General features: G+C 40.0%; 1 protein-coding gene across 5 annotated transcripts in view; it reads left to right on the forward strand.

Moving 5' to 3' along the window:
- SLC35F3 (solute carrier family 35 member F3) overlaps nucleotides 1-16,496 on the forward strand; it is a 292,694-nt gene that overhangs the window by 126,216 nt on the left and 149,982 nt on the right. Inside the window, exon 1 of one of the 5 annotated variants that reach the window (XM_073338114.1) lies at nucleotides 10,499-10,574. The exons of the other annotated variants lie outside the window; for them this stretch is intronic. The gene's annotated coding sequence lies outside the window, so the exon portion shown is untranslated. Of the gene's footprint in view, nucleotides 1-10,498; nucleotides 10,575-16,496 lie in introns of those variants that run through there. 5 annotated transcript variants of the gene reach the window in all.

The raw sequence follows: 16,496 nt of genomic DNA on the forward strand, positions 1-16,496 counted from the left end.
TGTCATCCCATAGGAAACCTTTCCCAGCATGCCTTTCTGGAGCTGGTCCTTTAAATTTGGCTGTGACAGGCAGTTCCAGTTATCTTGCAGCTGCCTGCAGCAGCATTTCTGTCTCTTACTGTAAATATTCCTGACTCTTATTATGTTTTTCCCTTTTTCATTTTTGAGGTGGTACATCGTTTCATCCCTTTTGTGACATCTCTTGTGCAAGACTGCCTGACAGATTTTTACCAGTCAGAAGATTATCCTTCTTGACTTCCTTATGCCATTTTCTTTCCAATGAAGCTCCACACCTTAGATGTCAGAAGGCCTATGACCTAAATTGAGAGATGGCCAAAGAAAGGGCGGGACACAAAAACCATAGGAATTTGCTATTCATAGGGATTAGAATGTGTATTCTGAAAATGAAAAGGAGTACTTGTAGCACCTTAGAGACAGAGCTGTAGCTCACGAAACCTTATGCTCAAATAAATTTGTTAGTCTCTAAGGTGCCACAAGTCCTCCTTTTCTTTTTGCATATACAGACTAACACGGCTGCTACTCTGAAACCTATTCTTAAAATGTATGTCACTTGAGGTGAGCCTTGTCCCATGGCAATAAGAAGTGCAGTTGCTTCTTGAATAATTAGTTATCTGAACGAGGGTGGAGGGAAGTTTCTTTTGAACAAATCTATGAAGCTGCTGTATGAGCCCCTGCCCACACTTTTGTTATACAAGATGTTGAACACAGTAAACACATATGCCTCTGCAGGAGCAGTTTGCTGCAGAACTGTTGTAGCCAGTATTCTTGAGGAGTCCTGTCACCGTATGATATCGAAGGAACCTACTCAGACCCATCGAGTTAGAGAATGACTTTTCCTTTTGGAGAATAAATAACTTTTCTTACCTGTGAATAGTATTTCGCTGGTGGACATGGTCAGTCTCTAAGTACTCACCTTATCTTCTTTCTGACTGGATTAAAATTTTCTACTAAAGCCTATGCTAATCAGAGTGAGTTTTGTTCCATTACCAGTTACATTAGTAGGTTCACTTTTTATTTGCTATGCTACTTCTGACATCTTTTTAGTGAGGAGAATCTCCGCTAATTATTTGTAATTTGCACTTTTTTGATAAAAGTTGTTCCCTTTTAAGCTTGAGTGAGACTTGATTATTCTGTATCCAATTTCCAGTCAGGTGTCTCACTTTGCATCTGGTAATCTCTTGTCATAAATAATGACATTCATGCTTGGAAAGCTAATGGGAGCCTCAAGACAACTTATATCATTGCTCAAAAATTCTACTGGTCCAGTTGACCAATTGTGCCTGTACAAATATGCTGAAAGCAAAACCATAGCTAGAGACTGACCTTGTCAAGCAAAGAAATAACATTTGCAGGTAAGAAATAAACTATATGGCCTTCCAAAAAATCAAACTCCAAAACCCAGCATCACCAGCTGGGTAGACTAAATGTCTTTAAAAAAAAGAAAAAATTTTAATAAGACTGAGACTTTTCATCAAGTACACACAGATCATTACATTGGTGGTGTTAACTCTTGAATTTGTTATAAAGGAATGATAGAGGGCTTGGAGACCTGGCCATAATTCATATTTTCAGCAAAGGAAAAAAATTCCTTGGAGAGGAAACTTAAAACCTCTCTTTATTAACCAGGGGCCTAGATAAAATGGGTTCTGACAGATACAAGAATCTGTAGAATGTTATCTCTGAGCTGAGTTGTTTAAATGTTCTTTTTAATCAAATTACAAATTTGGTTGATAATGATAATAATGCTGATGTAATATACTTAGACTTCTGTGAGGCATTTGGCTTTGTATTGCATGGCATTTTAATTAAAAAACTAGAATGATACAAAATTAATCACACGTTACATGGATTAAAAACTAATGGACAAGTCTCAAAATATAATTGTAAACAGGCAATCATTAAGTGGGTGTGTTTCTAGTGAGGTCCCATGGGGATCATTTCTTCGTCCTACGCTAACATTTTGATTGGTGACCTAGAAGAAAACCTAAAATCAGTGGTGAAACTTTGCAGATGACACAAAGATTGGGAGATGGTAAATAATGAGGAGGAAAGGGCTTCTCCCGTTGGGGAGGTGCAGTACCTATGCCGATGGGAGAAGCTCTTCCATCGGGGTAGATAGCGTCTTCACTGAGCGCTACAGCAGTGTACCTGCACTGGTACAGCTGCACCTCTGCATCACGGTAAGTGTAGACAAGCCCTTAGAGATTGCAGTGTATTCCCAAAGCCTATTCTTGTTGGAAACTGGAGATAACACCTGAGAGCCCTGAGCAGATGGCGAGGTGCCTAAAGCCAGATCAATGGGAATTAGGCATCTAAGTCCCTCTGTGGATCTGGGCCTTGTGCCTAGCCCCTTTCCTCTGCATTTCACTTCTGGCTAGCTTAGGAACTTCCCTGCTCAGCTTGCTGGCTTCTGGGAATCCATTCGTTAAACACCTAATTCTCCCCATACAATGCATTGGCAGCCTGGGGCCTAACTCAGGGCTGACCGTTGCAATGCCTAAATTCTCTTTGTAAATCTAAGCCTCTAGGTGTTTTTGAAAATCACACTACGTCAGGGGTGGCCAACCTGAGCCTGAGAAGGAGCCAGAATTTACCAATGTACATTGCCAAAGAGCCACAGTAATATGTCAGCAGCCCCCATCAGCTCCCCCACCCCACTCCCAGCGCCTCCCGCCCATTGGCAGCCCCGCCGATCAGTGCCTCCCCCTCCCTCCCGATCAGCTGTTTCGTGGCATGCAGGAGGCTCTGGGGTGGAGGAGTGAGGGCACTGCAGGCTCAGGGGGAGGGCGTGGGAAGGGGTGGAGTGGGGGCAGGGCCTGTAGCAGAGCCAGAGGTTGAGCAGTGAGCACCCCTGGCACATTGGAAAGTTGGCGCCTACAGCTCCAGCCCCGGAGTCAGTGCCTATACAAGGAGCCGCATATTAACTTCCGAAGAGCCGCATGTGGCTCCGGAGCCACAGGTTGGCCACCTCTGCACTAGGTACTTATCTGTATGTTTAGGTGCCTAAATACCTTTAAAAATTATTAGGCACCTAAACACCTTTAAAACTTTGGCCCTTAGACTGTAGTTCAAACTCTCTGAAATCAGTACTAGTCAGCAAGTTCTTTGTCACTCTCTCTAGGGTACAACTTACAAATGTACTTTATAATTAGTTAATTAGCCTTTATAATTAGTCTATTAGTCAAACGTGCATTCAGGAATCATTCTAAAGTGGATTGAAGGAGCTCAATCACAGAGTTATAATGAACTATTCCTAAGGTTCTTAACAAATGGAACATGAAGTACTAAGAAACTAAACATAAGGTTTTTCTTATTGTACCTTTCTCTGTCCTTAACGATGTATGAAGTGCAGCTGCCTGATATCTGATCAGCTCTTTGGCCGCACAGTAAATAGCAAGCTTCCCACAAGATTTTGAAAATTAGAACACTTTTTTTCAATATCACTATGTAACCAGGGTGGATTGATTTGAATCAAAATGATTTAAATCACCAATTTTAATGACAACTTAAATCAGGAGGCAGGAATTTTTTACTTAAATAATTTATTTTAATCTTCTATTTGCATTTTTACTTTTTTGGTGTTTTCCTAAAGAAAGGTTGATTCTTGTTGGTTGGTAATTGTTAAAACATTGATTTGCAACAAAATATTGCTTTTATGGTACATGTAATGCATTTTGCTAAACAGGAGTATATGCTCATCTATATACCTTTATGTATGTAATTATATGATTTTACATTTATTCAGATACTTAATTTTTTATGTTAAAAATGGTGAATGATGCATTTCCTATTTACTAAATTATTAATTTTTTCCTTGTGATTTGTGTCAACCTCTATTTGGGTGGAAATTGGAATTCAACTAAATATGCACAAAACCAGCATTTTAAATTTTTTATTAGTTAAATAAAACTATCTTTAATATGCTGGATACATATGGAAAAAAGTAAGTTTATTAAAACATGTTTCTCATTTAAAACTAACTGAATTATTAGACAAAAGGAAATAAATAGTGAATTGAAGTGACTGTTTTTGGTTACCATGTCTTGTCAAGATTTTAGAATGAGTAGATCTCATCCTCTCACTCTATTCATGGATTCAAAGACAAAAATAAGCTTCCTAGTTTTTTCAGTTCCCAGTCCATTTCTCAACTCTGAATGAATTAGTAATTTAACTGAACTAGTTTAATAAACTGAAATGAAGAAAATATTTCTTCTGAACCTGCAGAAGAGACTACTGCTATCGAAAGATGGTTTAGCACTTCAACAGACTTTGGTTCCAGATGCTTAGCAGTGATTTCCATCAGTTAAGTGATCTGACTTTTTTTAAAACTTCAGTGGCAAACGTGTACTGCATAATATTATTATTTATTAATTTAGGCCTTAAGATAGGTTGTCATAACCTAGATTTTAATTTTAAATAGGTTTATTTTTAAAAGAAAAAATGTATTTAATTTAAATTTAAAAACCCTGATGTTTTTATTTTAATAATTGTTTTTTATCCACCTTTTATGTAACTAACACCTTCTCAGTTGGTGAACTGTACCTGTATTTGTAGGAGTGAACAGGGTTCACAAGATAGATCCCCTGCAGTGAGGGAAAAGGAAGACAGCATAGGTGTGTGTGAATAAAGGAGAATGTACAATATGCTTGCCATGTGGAGGGCTTGACAAGAATTGTGTGTTTTTTATACAACACAGGTGCTCTTGTACTTAACATGGTGTGGTCTATGCAGAGGGATTCTCACTGGCCATCTCCCATCCTATTCGTAATTGCACAACATCCTTGTGTTAACAACGGCAAGCTCCTGTACGGAAAAGTAAAATATGTCTGTCACGCTGTCTCGAGTGGCTCACGACCCAGAATGCCAACCTCAGGGCAGGCTGTCAAAAAGCAGGGCAAACTGGTGTTATGTTCTATAACTAGACTGCACCAACCCAGTAACAAATGTGAACTCCTGGATCACTGTAACAGTATTACCATGGAGTCACAGACAGTCCCCTGGGACACTCCAGTCTATCTTGCCACCCAGGCAAGCTGGACTTAGTGATAAGTGGTCACTTATACCAAAATCACAAAATATTCAGGTTGCTTCCAGTCCCAGAATACCAGTCACTAACACCAGATCAATTTGTGCCTTAGATCCCACGCCAAAGACAATGCTGGTAGCCAATGCTACAGAAAATGAATTCAGGATTTATTAACTAAGAAAAAGAAATTAGAGTTATTTATAGGTTAAAGCAGGCAAGATATATGCACAAATGAGTTCAGTCTATGGTTCCAAAAGATGACAAAGATGTAGTAACCTACCAACACTAAATGCCTTTTTAGCACTAGCCCAGGTTGACCCTGGGGATCTCTGCTTTTTGTTTCTTAACTTCAACCCTTGCCCAAAGAGCAAAGAGATGAAAAGCGTTCATGTTAGCTATCTTTATTTCCCTCTTCCAGAATTCAAGCTGATGGGATGTGCTTTCTCAAAAGCACCTTCATGGGTGTAATGGGGCCATTAAACCAGCCATTGTGTTGTGATGTTCCACAGTGGCCCATTTAGTCTTGATAGTTCTTCTGTATTGGTGGGGGGACCACTTTTCTTGCGTAGATTCACAAGCGAAGAGCAGGCATTTTTACACTTATAAAGCAAAACTTACATGTTACCTTATAGTGTGGGCTACAGGCATTACAGGTAAGATTAATGCATGTAGCAATTTCCAAGCATTTTAGAGTGTAAACAGTAAACATATTTCTAACAAGCTCAGCAACTATCTTGAACAATGTTAATATAAAGGTGAACTGGTATGGTTTCCAGCTATGAATTTGTCAGTGCTCATCTGATGCCTACAACCTTGAAAAGAGCTAGCACCTGGTTTACTAGTGTCACAATGTCTATACTTTACTTTCCAGATATAAAATGAACTTGAATGCAATATTCCCTTGTGTTGGATTACCCCCAAAAGCATGTTCCCTGAATCAGTGATGTGGAATCCAAATCTGTCGTGAAGACATTTGTTGCCTTACACATTGTGATGATTTAGACCCCTTATCTTTAGGACTTTTGGCCCAATTCAATTACACGTATCTCTCTTTGGGCTTCGTGGATTTCATTACTTACCTAAGGGCACGGTCTTCCCTTTAGCTTACTAGGGCTGTAGTTCACATAATAACTGATGTTTCCCACACAAATAGGTAAATTAGAATGTTCCCTACATGCTATCCGTGGTGAACTTTTATTGTTTCCTAACTGATAATGCCCCTTAAATGCTCCCCAGTGACACCTTTGAAATTAGTTAATGCTCCTCTGCTTGTTGCTCCTTCTCTCTCCCTTGTTGTCCCCAACACTAAAAGGATCGGTTGGAAACTCTGCTTGCTTACTTCTCTGAATAATAATAACCATACAGCTATCCTCCTGATGCACCAAGCTAATTAGAATGCAGACTTGTATGCTGGAAGGATTTGCCCTGCAGTGGAGATTGTGGAAGGAATCCCATACAAAGAAATATTCTATTAGTGTTCTAGTTTTGTAAACTGCAGCCAAGCCAGTTATTATTTTACATCTTGTAGTCATCACATCCTTAGTAATTAGCATCAAAGGCTACATTTTGCAGTGTGGTATCTTTAAATGTAGGTGCCAAAGCTCTATTTTTGTCTTTACTTTTTGTTTGGTAGCAGATAATGGGAGAGTGAAAGGTTTCCTAACAATTTCTGACAAATCATGATATCCTTAATGAAGAAAGAACTATTCTATCTGAATGGAATGTCAGGTAGGGCAGTTTCATCATTGTATACAACAAATATCATATTAGATTGTTGTTTATTGTATTTCTTTTTCTCCTGCTTAACTCCAATCTTACTTATTCACAAAAGTGGGTAACATTTTTTCTGGCATATTGTGAGAAAATCCTGTAATCTTTTGCTATACAGCTATATCTAAGTGGCTATGCAGTTTCTAGAATAACTCCCATTTTCCTTTCCAATCACATTAATTACAAATAGCAAGAGTATTGCAAAACATTAATCAAGTTTTGTCAAGAAACAATTCAGGAAGGGCACTGAGCATAGTGTGAATGATTATCCATCTCTGGGCTTCAGAAAGGAAGACAAGGAATCACTTTTTTGTTTTTGTAATACTAAAAAATTCTTGTAAAAAGTTGCTCGCTCTCTCTCTCTCTCTCTCTCTCTCTCTCTTTTTAATAATCAGATTGCAAAGTGCAAAATATTCCTCTCACAAACAGAAATAGACTGGTGCTGCAGCTCTGGCTGTGAGTGCATGTACAAAATCAGAGGGAATGAAAGCTTGACTGGGCAAGTGAGACTTGTTCTCTCAGTTGACAGAAATGTATAATGGGGGGAAGTGTATAAAGTGAGTGAGGGACTTTGAACACTGTTTTTCTAGAAGGAGATTAAAAATAATTGAATATGTAGGTTTTTTTATGAATTCTGAAGTTATGATAAATAACAATATCCAAAACAAAGTCCACAAGGCATTACAACTAAGTTATCTCAGTTCTGTTACATCAATCTTGTCAGCAAATATTTAAAAACCACTAACATCCTGAAGTGAAAAGATCTCCCAAAACAGAAGTAAATCACATCTAGTGTGTTCATCATTAATCACATTTTAAACTTGAAGGATCTAATATAACACTAGACATTTAAAAAGATGAGTCTGTCTGTTACTTACAGCACATTACAGCTGTGATGTGCAGTTTTAAACCTGTGATTCTGAATCACTTTCAGGAGCTTTAGAAAGACTCTCTTCAATGCGTATGTAATGTTACTCTATGGAAGTTCAGGTTGTACTGTTGATCAGCAGATTTTCTGTGGGGAAGGATCCTGTTATGGCTTGAGTACAGGATTGGGAATCATGAGGTCTGGTTACTATTTCTGTCTCTGCTGTGTGACCTTGAGCATGTCAGGTTAACTTCTCCATGCCTATGTACAATGATGATAATACCCACTTACATCATAGGCATGTATGAGACTCAAGTCATCTAGGTTTGTAAAGGACTTTGAGATCCTCAGATAAAAGATGCTATAAAGGCCAAAGTATTATTAATTATTATTTCTGTAGCGTGGGAAATCATTGCTTTTCATTTTTGCCTGTTTCTACACCTGTGGCCTCCAAATGGGATGGGACAGAGAAATGCCAGAGTACCAGGCGAGAGGCTGTTCTCTTCTCACAGAGCCACATGCAAGCAACAACCATATGAGAAAAACAAAGCTACAATGGGCTCAGGTTTAAAGTGGCAGATAGCTGAGGTGATTCTTTGATTCTGGAAGAAGTAGCACTGTGCTCACAGAATGATCAGGGAGTGTCTCTGTCCCTGCCCTCAGAAGTGTGCAGAGCCCAAGGATCCATGAGGAAGTGCAGCACTTTCCCCGTGGAACTCATCGTGGGTGGGGGAGGGTGGGAATGCACTGGACACCACCTTGCTGGTCCTTCTAGCTTTCACCCTCCAGGCAGTACAGATACTCCAGAAACCATGCTCCCAAAGGCTCCTCTAGCTGCGATTGACTGTTCTCCACTGCCCTTCCTGGAGTAACAGGGACAGTCTAGAGTGTAACTCTGCTTTGAGTAGCATTAAGTTACATGAGGAAGGCTACTTAATATACAGCAAGATCCCTAGGGAACGTACTTCATGGATTGGCTTCTCCACAGCTCCACTGCCCCACTCTCTGTTATGTCCCTCACATACAACAGCGAACCCCTCAACCATGGTAGCGTCCAGACCAGTGGTTCCCAAATTTGTTCCGCCGCTTGTGCAGGGAAAGCCACTGCCGGGCCGGGCTGGTTTGTTTACCTGCCGTGTCCTCAGGTTCGGGCGATCACGGCTCCCACTGGCCGCGGTTCGCTGCTCCAGGCCAATGGGAGCTGCTCGAAGCCAGCTCCCATTGGCCTGGAGCAGCAAACCGCAGCCAGTAGGAGCCGCGATCGGCCGAACCTGCGGACACGGCAGGTAAACAAATCGGCCCAGCCCGGCAGGGGCTTTCCCTGCACAAGCAGCGGAACAAGTCTGGGAACTACTGGTCCAGACTAAGGGCTTCCACAGGTTCCCAAGGAAGTGCATGCTACAGACTCACCACTCTCAGCCATCCATGTGGCCCTTATCTGGGCATATTTGTTGCTCGTTTGTTCTCCAATATCATGCAGAATGGAGAGGTACATGGTGCCCAGGCTATTTTGAGTCTGGTCAGAAGCAGCAATCTTTCTTGATTTTCATGAAATTCCCAAACTGTCGAGCTATATGCATTCAGATATAATGTTTGTTAGATATTCCTCAGGCATTCAGTAGTGCGGGATCACATCCAGGGCCTGCAGCTCCTAAAACACAAGCATGTGGCCACTTGAACTAAAGGAGAATCCCCATTAGATGAAGTGATAGTAGGGTTTTTATCTTTTCCATGGGAAGCCACTAGAGGGCAACACATTCCCACACAAAACAGCCAATATATTACAGCACATAGGCAAATCAAAGAGGTTGTGATAAGCACTGGTGTTCTTAGGTGTTAAACCTGAAACAAAACTTCAAACCTTTGGCAATCCACACATTACAAGTGGCAATAGAGGCAATATAAGTTCCTGGTGATAATTGCACAGATCTCACTGTCTGCCACATAGCCTGAGCTATGTGATAAGTAACATACCATCATCAGAACAAAGGCAAAAGAGGTGGCCACAGATTTCCTTTTCTCATGATGTGATAGGATTCCATTCCCTACCATTTCCAAACTTTGATATTACAGTTCAGGCTGCCAATAACAATTCTCATAAGGATAGCTGACCACTTCCTTTCCCTTCTGGCCATAGAGCAAGAGGAAGTTAGAATTTCACTTGTCTCTAGCCAGCTACCAGCTTAGAGTTGCTGTATGGAAGGCAGAAAACTGGTTAGGAAGATCTGGCCACTGTTATCATTTTGAAATGGATAGGGTTCTGCAAGCTGTGTATCTTTCAGGGAGGGAAAGGAATCCATTTTTTTGCTTCCCGCTGAGGCTGTCCCATGGGTAAATGGATTTCCCTGTTGAATTAGCAGTTGGAAGCTGAAAATTAAGAGGTTTTTCTTTTCCTTCTGAGACACTGGGCTGCAAAATGCTGTCAATAGTAAAATTACAAGATGCAGTGCAACGTTTCTTGAAGGTTGCTTTGCTCAAGTTTTGTTTCCCACTGCAGCTCTGAGAGAGAGAATAGCAGCAGGAGGCAGGAAAATAAAAGACTTTATCTGATTCTCACTGCAGGATTTCCATAACCGCGCAGTAGAAGAAGGAAAAATAATGGGAACACATTGCTAGAACTTACCATCAGTCAGAAAATTAATAATGGAAGAAACTGCCCAAGGTTTCAGAACACCTGGAATCAGATGCTGTGAAATAGGATTTAACCATCCCTGGTTTTAAGTTTTAAACTACACCAAAGAGGAGGTTCTGATGCTTGAGACCACTGCGGGCTCTGTTTTTCATTCCAGTGTTAATCGAATTTTGAAACTGGCGTACTAATTCTGTGATGGAGTGTGTTTTCCTCGTGGCTGCAAAGTAATGAAGAAGCAGAACGGAACTGACCTTAAGGTAGCATTCACCTTATTGTCATACCACCTCAGTCTTACATGTTAAACTCAACAGTGACTTCTGATTTATGCCGGTGTGCAAGAGATCATAGCTGGGGCCTCTAGATACTATTGTAATACAAATATTAAATAATACTAGTTGCCATTCCATGCCAGGCAGCATTACTTCTGCCTGCTGTTTGAGGAGGTCTCATTCTGTAGCAGTCACGTGTTTTGTGAGCAGAGAGTTTAATCTTCTTTTACCTACCGGTCAGCTTCTGAGTTCAGGGTTCCATGTTTCTCCTGCAATAGCTAATGGGCTCAGGCCTTGCCTACATTAGAAAGGGTATGCCAGTATAACCCTCCCAGGGTAGACGTAGCATATATTGGCTAGAATTTGTTAGCTGTTATAGCTTATACTAAATCCCCAAATGAAATAAGCTGTACTGGCAAAAAGACACTATTGCCATTGTAACTGCATCTACTCTAGGACTTTTGCCAACATAGCCATGTTGGTTAGGGGAGTGATTCTTTCATACTCCCAACTGATGTAGCTATGGTGCCAAAACTTAACTGTAGACCAGACCTCACTGACACCTAAGGCAGTTCTCTGCTTCACTGAAGTCTGGTTGTATAAGATATTGAGAGCCACCTGCTTTCTCCAGAAGTCAGTGGGTGTTATAGGCTCTAGGTGTTTGTGATGTCACCTACTCTTCTGGGAGAAGCAAAGAATCTGGGAATTGAGTCTTGGCAGGTTGAAGGGGAAATGCTCTTTCATTTCAAATTTAAATTGTATTTATTTGTAATTTTAAAGCTCCAGTATGTCATTTTGTTGAGGGTTTGGGATCTCACACTATCCCCATGTTTGTTGATTTATTTTTACAACCTTTCGTTTCATCTTTAACATGCCGAGTTATTGTAGCTTGTCCTCTCTTCTCACAGCAGGCTTTATGACTGTAGCATATTCACACTTGCTTTACCGTTGTAACCTGTTGTATATTTACCTCACCCTTAAATTATAGCTGAAGTGTTTTGTTTCAGCTTTAGATCATTAATCAGATTCCAAGATGAAGCCTTTTCTCAGACTGCATTGTAAATATTATTTCAATTACAACCTAATGTGTTAGTGGCCTTTGTTGAGCACTTCCAATCTGGAAAGACTGTTTGCCAGAAAAATAAATGTTGTTTACAATAAAGACTGTTAATTGACGTTGGAATATAGGGCATAACATTGTAGAGACTGTATTTGAGGGACTGCCAGTGAAATCAGAGGGAACGTCAAGAGCTCCTTGCTACCTTTTACTTTCATGCCAAATTGTCCCCTCTGGTATGTGCATTTTCATTTCAGCCTTTACTCCAACGGAACAGTGCCACCTTCACTGTCTGAATAGCAGCTAGCACATTGTGGGAACTACCAGAGGCAAATAATAGACAAGTTTATCTGATGGCAGACTTTATCAAATTTCCTGCATTGCTCTGGACCTGGAATCTGCAGGTTTTGACTACCAAAAACCCTCAGTTGATTAGAGGACAGGCATCTCTGGTTGTGTTTATGCTTTGGCTATTAAAACTGGCTGCCTGTTAGCCTAGAAACACTCTCCTCCTTCCTGAGTGGAGGGTGAGGAAGGGGGCAGACATTGCCCAGGGGAGGTAGCTGGCTAGGAGGCATGGCTCAAGGCACTCATCAGAGGGGAACAAGAGAGGAAAGGATTCCGTGGGGATGTGTGTAGGAGGGGAGAATGCACAAGCGATGCATGGAGCGTGGGGGCAACAAGAGATATTAAGTTAAATGTCCTTGCCGTCATTCAGAAGGAATGGGGGGAGACCACCAGTTCATATGTGTGCTTATTGTACATCTCATGGTCAATCTGAAATGCATTCACAAAAAGGGGAGTTTCCCCAGGAAGTTCAAAAATCAGGAGACAGATGCAAAACAGTGGGATTTTTTTTTCTTTAACCTCATGATTGTAAAGTCAATGATGGCTTTTATTTTTAAGTCTGTCTCATGGTTTTTGAACTTGTAGCCATGGCACTACTGGAGTTGGAAGGAGATACCCTTTGGAATTTATTGGTTTGAAGACAGAGGAAGGCGTAGGAAGGATTGAACTCTGGGAAAGCTTCCAAAAATCACTATCCTAATCAGTGATGGCATGGGTCAAGCTAAGGAGCATTGTCTTGAGCTATCAAACCATTCCAAAAGGTCTTACTCAACTAGAGTCCTATTCTTGGCAGGTATCAAAGCTGTTTGTTCAGTTCCCAAACATGAACTTCTGGATCCAGTACAGAAATAACAAGGATGTTATAAGTCAGATTTGAGAAGTATTGGAAGTGCTCTCTGTGGAAGTGCCCACACCATGCTTGTAATGCGTGTGTGTACTCCACATAAAGGATAACGTCCTCCTGCTGCAAATAACTGGCATTACTTCCTTAGCTCAAGAGGTGGCAGTCTGTGCTTTGGTGTTAATGGTTTAGAGTTCAAATCTCAGTATTGAGCTGTAGTGGTTATCATTACTCTTTCACATTCCTTTTGTGTCAAAATCTAGGCCATAGTGAAAATGTCCTTGCTTTCAGGAGCACTAAATTAACTAACAACAAAGGTATAGCAACTTAAGCAGAGGAAAACTAGTGTTTGTTTTGTTCATAATTGTTATAGCCAAAAATAAATATCAACTTCTCTCCAATCTCTCTTTTTTAAAAACTCCTTTTATAAAACTGTTGTCTGAGTTCTCTGAAAGTGAGGACATTTTCAATATGCCCTAGATCTTGACACAGAAGGAATGTGAAAGTGTAACGACCACCTGCAGTTCCAGGAAAAAGGATTTTGAATCAACCTGTATTTTGTTATTTTAAGCAATCATAGGCTGCTGCAGTGTAGGTGGGTATCACCTGCAGATAAGCTTTGTATTCCTGACCATGAGTCTTGTGACATTTTTTAACATTTTGGAACAAGAAGGTTGAGATGCATAGCACATTTTTGACTTGTGGTATTTCTAACCTTGTTCTTCAGTTGGAAAAGATCTTGTGTCTTTGATCTCAAGACAACTTCTATAATCTTCTCAGCAGGATCAGATAGGCAGAAAGCAATGGAACATCTCTCGGACTCACTGTATTGCATTAACAAGTACAAAACCTACTTTTGTTTGATTTTAGAAGTCAAGGTCAGTGTAGGTTAATTATTTAAAGACATTATAATATGGGAGCACGGTTACTGTTGTATGTTAAATCTGTTGAGCTACAGTGACTGATTTCTCAAAGTTTTCTATAGTAATGAATCTCTGGGCTTGGACAGCTCTGAAGTATGGAAGATTTGCCATTCCCTTGGTATCAAAGGCAAAATGCTCACAGCTCTAAAAGCATGTGGTCAATTCATTCACTGTGTTATCAGTGGGAGTTTTGTGTAAATACAGATTACAAAACTTGTCGTGAGATAAACTATGATTGGTTATTTCTCTAGTTATCTGTCCCTGCTCCTTCCCCTCTAGTCCTGCAGTGATGTCAGCCCTGGACAGAAGAGAAAGAAATTCCCTCCCAAGTTCCATCTCCCCACATTTACAAATAAAAAGATGTGTTTTTTCTAGAGGTAAACTCAGTTGGGGATCTGAAGTTCAAGCTGGGTTCTTTCTTTCTTGTACATCACCAATAACAATAAAGATTCTGCAAGCAGAACGTACCTGGGAAGGTTATAGAGGAAATGTAAGACAGAAAATAATCTAACTGGCTACCCCTATAGCTGTGCTAGTCTGCATGGCTAACAAGAATGAAATTTTATGTTAGAAATATCATCTGAAAACACCCATGCAGCAGGCTGTTGAGTGAGAAGGTGCATTTTAACACAGTCACTTTTCTGTGACTCATAACCATGCTTTATAGGGAGAGTTACAAAGACATACATGGATTCTAAACTCTGCACTGCATTATGAACCAGGGATAAGGAACAAAGCACAGAAAGCTTGTAAAATAGTCAAGTTCAAATTCTGCCCAGATATTTGCACCCAATTCCCACTGAAGTTAAATGGTATGTGCATTCATTCCGAAGGGCAGAATTTGGTTCAGGAGCTTTGCTTTTCCTTGAACTGACCATAGATCTACCCAAATAGTGGGGGAAGGAGGAATTGTCAAAAAATGTATTTAAAAATACCACAAAGGCACAAATGTTATCCACTGTTTGATTAATATTATTTTACAAACATTAACTGACCATAACAAATACCTCCTTTATTGTGATTTATAGTGCTTATTCTTTTTGTTCTTTTGGAAATTTAATGCAAAACATTTTTAAGCTAGTGAATGTTTAGTTTTTATTGGTACCCCATGTGTTTGCTTTGTGTTACTCTTTTTTGTTACATTATAAAACACTGATACTAGTGAAAGGTGCTGTTTAAAGAAATGATACTATTTTTCAAAAAAAGTCTTTAAAAATGTGGATCAAGATGACTTGTGCCTGATTTTGAAGGAAAGGCTTTAGACTTCATATTGTCCTTTGCAGACCTTTTCCAAGGACTGTTTGTCCTAGGGAAAATATTACTAATGCCAGAGTCCGTGTCAACCTATGTTATTTGATGTAGCAGTGCAGTATGCTGTGTCCCAGTCATGCAAAATAAAGCTTCCCAGGGCCATATTTTCCTTGCACACCCACTGTAGCTCTTATTAAATTTCTTTAACTTTTATGATTACGAATTAGTGTAATTTGCTTGTTTATTCTGGATGCTCACTCTTTTTGAGCTATATTTTCTACTCACACGCTGGAAAAGTTACCCTCCTTTTTCCCAAGATATGGAGGAGGATTAATGTAGAATGTGCACTGAAGGGTAAATAAGAGTGGGTTTCTGTCACTTTCAGTCTAAATTGTTATGGCCCTGATCCAAAGACCATTGAATTCATAAGGTGAAATCCTGGCCGCAGTGAAGTCAAAGGTGAAACTCACATTGACTTCAGTGGGGCCCAGATTTCACCCGGGCAGTTTTCCCATTGATTTCAGTGTGCTTTGGATCAGATTCTGTGATTAAAAAAAAAAAAAAGACTGCTTTGGGAGAGAGTGGGTGGGTGTATTCTGAGAGCAGATTACAGCTCTTCAAAATGAATGAAACAATCATCTAAATTCACAGTACTCATTCAAGAGCATAATCTTCTGATCTGTTGTCTATGCTGCCAGCAAAGAAGTCATTTTGCTTTTCACTGTCAGGTGTGTTTACTTGCAAACTAACTGATGCACCCTTTCCCAGCTGTTGCTATCAAACCTGTGCTGTCATATACATTTGTTACAGGGCATTATTAATTGGTTTCTTCCCTGTAAATCAACAACCATCAGGAAGCTCCTAGATTCCTGTTTATAAAATAAAACCCATGAGGTCTATATACCTTTCCATTAATTATCTGAAGCTGTTAGGTTTTTGAATCTCTCCCATTCTGTGAAATATCATTAAAAACATCCACATTTGAAAGCTTCAAATGCCAAGTACGCTGAAGAGTGTAACAGGGAGAGCTTCTTATCTCTGTGACCTGGACAGAGTCAAAAGACAGAATCAAAATCTGAGACAGTCTCTAAATGAAGGTTAATGAACAACCTAAAAGAATGCACTTTAGTGGATGAATATGGACAATTTTAAAAAGTAATTGTTTATGTAAAAATCCAGCACATTTTGGCTGTTCAAATTCCAACTTTAAGGGCTCCATTCTGTAATGGAAACATGTGGTTGTTGTTGTTGTTTTTAACTGGCTGCAAGATGGTTATGGGGAACATCTTATATAGCAGCAATGTACAATCTCTTGAGCTAACAACTAGGGACAGATCCTCAGTCCACGTCAATCAGTGAAGCCCTATGGAAGTTAATGGAACTATGCCAGTTTTCACCAGCTCAGGATTTGGCCCTCATGTATCAACTACAAATATTATATAAAGCAGTAAGAATCTTTAGAAAATAACAGTTCATTAATGGAAAAAAGG

The sequence above is a fragment of the Lepidochelys kempii genome, chromosome 3 (assembly GCF_965140285.1).
Source record: "Lepidochelys kempii isolate rLepKem1 chromosome 3, rLepKem1.hap1, whole genome shotgun sequence".
Lineage (NCBI taxonomy): Eukaryota > Metazoa > Chordata > Testudines > Cheloniidae > Lepidochelys > Lepidochelys kempii.